Source organism: Gracilinanus agilis, chromosome 2, assembly GCF_016433145.1.
Source record: "Gracilinanus agilis isolate LMUSP501 chromosome 2, AgileGrace, whole genome shotgun sequence".
In the NCBI taxonomy this organism is placed as follows: domain Eukaryota; kingdom Metazoa; phylum Chordata; class Mammalia; order Didelphimorphia; family Didelphidae; genus Gracilinanus; species Gracilinanus agilis.
In genome coordinates, this window is record NC_058131.1 from 660,386,956 (window position 1) to 660,392,347 (window position 5,392).

The 5,392-nt window shown below is 34.3% G+C and overlaps 1 non-coding gene across 1 annotated transcript; it reads left to right on the forward strand.

The window, feature by feature from the left end:
- Nucleotides 1-4,715: 4,715 nt before the first annotated feature.
- LOC123238334 lies at nucleotides 4,716-4,821 on the forward strand. The gene has a single exon (XR_006505535.1). It is a non-coding gene; the product is annotated as a U6 spliceosomal RNA (small nuclear RNA).
- Nucleotides 4,822-5,392: the final 571 nt, after the last annotated feature.

The window sequence follows — 5,392 nt, forward strand, 5'->3', positions numbered from 1 at the left end:
TACTCGAAAAGCGTGCCTTCTGATAATTAGAGTGAGCTATACAGATGAAAGTGGCATTGATAGCTTCAGACAAGGGATTCATGAAAAACAACACTCTTTGTGGGACAGTGATATTTCTTCTCATGCTTTGCTGTGGGCTTGTCTCTGACATCTTACATATGGGCCTCTTCCTTCCCAGTTAAAATCATAAGGTCAGAGAAATGGATGCCTGATCTATAGTGGCAAGTTGTACAAGTTGAAGATTCTGTCTGGAAAGTTCTAACATCCCTCCCAAAAGCCATGGCTGGTCAGACAAATAACACAACCCCTCTGGAATGAAGGAAGCAAGGAAAAAGAGAGATATAATGCTCAGATAGATTCTCTGAAAGCACTCTCATAAGGGATATTTTTTTTCTGCTTCTTGCAATTGGTAATTCAACTAAAGGGCCTATCATGAGACTCCTATTTCTGAAAGCCTTGGGAGACACAGTTAAACTTTTATGGAATTTATCTGTAAGTAAATATACATTTATTAAGAACCTACTTTGTGCCAGGCACTGTGCTAAGCACTGAAGATACAAAGAAAAGGTTTATCTTCTTAAGGAGCTCACAGTCTAATGTGAGCCAAAAAGAAATAGATATAGCTATAGATATGTGTGAGTGCATGAATATGTATACATACATGCCCATATACATATCTTTATATATAAATATTTACATAATATATATTCTCCAAAGGTAGCATTTAAGTACCTAACAGAAATCAAAATTTCAAAAGCTTACATTTAGTTATATATACTATTTAGACAATATTCATGTTTCAGGTATTTAATTACCTCTTCCGTCCAACTAGAATGTAAACACCTTGAGGGAAAGGATTATGTCATGTGTACCTCCAATATCTAGCAAAGTACATTAAAGAGAAGTTTAATAAATGTTAAGTTAAATGAAACTTCTCTCATTGTATTTCTCTGACAAGAAGGTACTATATATATGTATATATATATACATATATGTGTGTGCTATATGTGCATGTACATATATAATGAAGATATTAATTTTGCTCATGAAGAAATTTTTAAAAAGAAAGACTGAAGAGAGAGAGTTGAAAATAAAATCTGTTCCATAGGGAGTCAAACTTTGGGCCTCATTCCTTAACTCTCTGACCATCCATTTTCTAATCTGTAGAATTTCTGTACAAAACTAAAATAATAATGATTATAAAAACTAATTTTGTTTTTAAAATACTGATAATGTGTTTTACTTACTTTATCATAACAATAATCATTTGAGGTATGTGCAATATTATTTTCATTTTACGTTTAAGGAAAATGAGGCTAAAAAGGTAAGATACTTGTCCACAAGTAACACAGCTAATAAGCATCTAAAGCAAAATTCAAACCCAAATCTTCCTTTTTTCAAGACCAGCACTCTTCCACACCATATCAGTGGTGTCAAATAGTGGCCCCTAAAGCATACATAAGAATCCACGCACAGAAGAGAGGGACAGAGACAAGATGGTGGAGAAAGTACACAGATATACCTAATCTATACCAAATTATCTTTCATAAAGATTATGATATAATAGCTCAAAATGAATTTCGGAGTAATGTAACCCACAAAAAATATAGTGAAATAAATCTTTAGCCCAAAAAAACTCAGAAGGCCAGCATAAAAGTTCTAGTGCACCAGGTTGGAAATGGAGCTCAAAGCCACATACTAAGGCAAGCTTCACCAAAACTATAGGCTGTGAGGACAGCTGAATCAAGAGGAGAGGCTCCTGAACTACTCAGCTACAAATGGTTAAAGGGGTCATACAACTGCACAGAATGAGATTACAGGTGTCTCTTTGCTGGCTCTGGGTGAAAGACTCTTGTACTATTGCCCATATGCAGAGCCATAAAGCAGTCTTGGGGCAAGGTCTCAGGGTAAAGAGGAACACTAGTATACCAGCTCGTGTGGCCACAAGGGAACAGTGGACCAAGTTCCAAGGGGAAAAAAGTGCTTGTGTATACTCATAGACTAGAGCAAAGGCCAAGAGTGTATTAAAATATCTTTCTTTATATCATATCATCTTAGAAGAACTGAAAACAGATAGATCACCAGTGCCAGCTCTGAAGGCAGCTGCACAAAGATCCTAAAGTATAGGATATGGTTCTATTCACTACAGGAACAGAGATAAAATTTAAGTTCTTTTTTTATTAAAAGAAAAGAAAAAGGCTAGAAAATGACCAAACCACCAAAAAAAGAAAAAAGAAAAGAAAAAGAAACTCAACCTAGAAAGTAATTTTGGTGACAGGGAAGATCAAAACACAAACTCAGAAGAAGACAGCAATGTCAATATTTCTGCATCCAAAGCCTCCAAGAAAAAATTGAATTTCCCTGAAGCCTAAAAAGAATTAACAGAAGAACTCAAGAAGGATTTTAATAACCAAATAAGAGAGATATATGAACAATTAGTAAAAGCAATATGAATGATACAGGAAAAGCATGAAAAAGAATTAAGATATTTCTTCACTGTCTATATTGCCTTTTATCAGGATGTAATTACCACCCTTATTTCTTTTAATCAGATCTAATTTTGCTTTGGCTTTGTCAGATACCATGATTGTAATTCCTGCCTTCTTTTTTTCAGTCGATGCCCAAAAAATTCTGCTCCAGCCTCTTACCTTTACCCTGTATGTGTCTACCTATCTCATATGTTTTTTGTAGACAATATATGTTAGTATTTTGGTTTTTAATCCACTCTGCTATCTGATTCCATTCTATTGGTGAGTTCATCCCATTCACTTTCAGAGTTATGATTTCCACCTGTGTATTCCCCATCATCATTTTGACCTCACCTCTTAATCTTACTTTCTTTTTTCATTATTTCCTTTTAATGTTTTGCTTTTAATTGATACCCCTTTCCCCCCACCTTTATTTTGCTTTCCTTCCCATCCCCTCCCTTCTTATTCCCCTCCTGTTTATATTTAAGGCCTATTAATCAATAGATCTATTGGGGTATATAAGTCTATCTTACACCGCAGAGAAGTTGAAAGGGAATAAGAATGGAGGGGTGTGGGGCAGGGGGTATTAAAAGGGAGACAAAGGTTTGGGGTGATTAATAGGCCTTAAATATAAACAGGAGGGGAATAAGAAGGGAGGGAATGGGAAGGAAAGCAAAATAAAGGTGGGGGAAAAAGGGGTATTTCTGAGAGGAAAGAACTGATTTCACTGAAAGTAAGGTTTAAGTATTACCTGTCACTACTTTCTTCCTCCCCTTCTTATAATTGTATTCTCCCCCCCCATACCATGCACCTCTTTATGTGCTATAATTTATCCTATTTAACTCTCCCTTCAAGATTCACTTAGTTCCATCCTCTTTTTGTTCTTCCCCCAATTTTTAAACATATCTTAAACAGCTTGATAACAACAAGCTCTGCTTATGAATATTTCTTCTATCTGCTATGATAATGAAAACAATTTTAAGAGCTACAGATATCATTTTTACATGTAGGAATACAATCAATTTGACCCTATCGAAACCCTTATTTTTTCTCTCTTGTTTACCTTTTTTTGGCTCTTTTGAATTTTGTAAGTGGAAATCAAATTTTCCATTTAGTTCCAGTCTTTTCTTTAGAAATGCTTGGGAATCTTCTATTTTATTAAATGCTCATACTTTCACCTGAAACTCTATCGTCAGTTTTGATGGGTAGGTAAAAAAAGAGTTAAGAGATTGGAAACAGAATAAGCTAATTGGTAAAAGTGGAACAAAAATCCATGGAAGAGAAGGATTGATTAGAAAGCAGAATTTGCCAAATGGAAAATATTAAACAAAAAATGCACTGAAGATAACTCCATAAAAGACAGAATTGGCCATATGGAAAAAGAGGTATATAAATTCAGTGAGGAAAATAAACTTTAAAAAGTACATTTGGCCAAATGGAGAAGGAAGTACAAAAGCTCATTGAAGAAAATCATGTTTTAAAAATTAGAATTGGGCAAGTAGAAGTTAATGACTATATGAGATATTAAGAAACAAAGTCAAAAGAATGAAAAAATTGTGAAATTTCATTGAAAAAATTTGGAAAATAAATCCAGGAGAGAAAATTTAATAATTATTGGATTATCTGAAAGCCATGCTCAAAAAAATAGAGCATAGACATCATCTTTCACAAAATTATCATGGAAAATTCTCCTGGTATTCTAAAACTAGAGGGTAAAATAGGAATCAAAAGAATCCACCAGTCACTTTCTGAATGGGATCCAAAACGGATAATCCAGGATTATTGTAGCAAAATTCTAGGATTTCCAGGTCAAGGAGAAAATATTGCAAACAACCATTAAGAAAAAGTTCAAACATTTTGTCACCATGGTCAGGATAGCACAAAACTTAGGAGTTTCAACATTAGAAGATCAAAAGGCCTGGAATTATCATATTCCAGAGGGCATAGGATCTAGGACTTCAAAACAGAAACACTTAACCTAGAAAAACTGAACAAAATCCTTCAGGGCAAAAAAATGGTTATTCAATAAAATAGAAGGCTTTCAAATAGAGGAAAGATGAGGGAGGTTGGGAGACAAGCACTTGAACCTTACTCTCATCAGAATTAGCTAAAAGAGGGAAGAACATATAATCAATTGGCTATCTTAAGCTATAGGAAAGTAGGAAAGGAAGGGGATTAGAGTAGGTGGGTGGGGCTGATAGAAAAGAGGGCAAATTGAGGGAGATGATGGTCAAAATGTAAATAGAAGTGCTCACTTTGGCAGCACATATGATAAAATTGGAATGATACAGAGAAGATTAGCATGACCCTGAACAAGGATGAGATGCAAATTTGTGAAGCATGCTATATTAAGAAAAAGAGAAAGAAAATAAATAGAAAAACTAGGATGGAGAGTAATACACAGTAATCATAATGGTGCAAAATATTTTACAATCTCCCTAGTAAGGGCTTCGACTCAAAAATGCACAGAGAAATAAGTCAAATATATCAGAATACAATTTATTCTTCAACTGATAAATGGTCAAGGTATATGAATAGGTAGTTCTCAGACAAAGTAATTAAAGTTTCTCTGTAGGCATGCAAAAAGAAACTGTTTTAAATTACTATTAGAGAAATGAAAATTAAAACAACTCTGAGGTACCACCCCATACCTATCAGATTGGCTATTACGACAGAAAAGGCAAATTATGAAACTGGAAGAGGATAGGGGAAAATTGAGACACTAATCTGCTCTTTGGAGAGTTGTGAACTGATTCAATCATTCTGGAAAGCAATTTGGACTTGTGCCCAAAGAGCTATAAAACAGTACATACTCTTTGACTGAGCAATATCTTTACTAGGTTTGTATCCCAAAGAAATAAAAAAAAACAAAAAGGAAGAAGATCTATATATTCAAAAGAATTTAAAGTAGCTCTTTTTTGTGG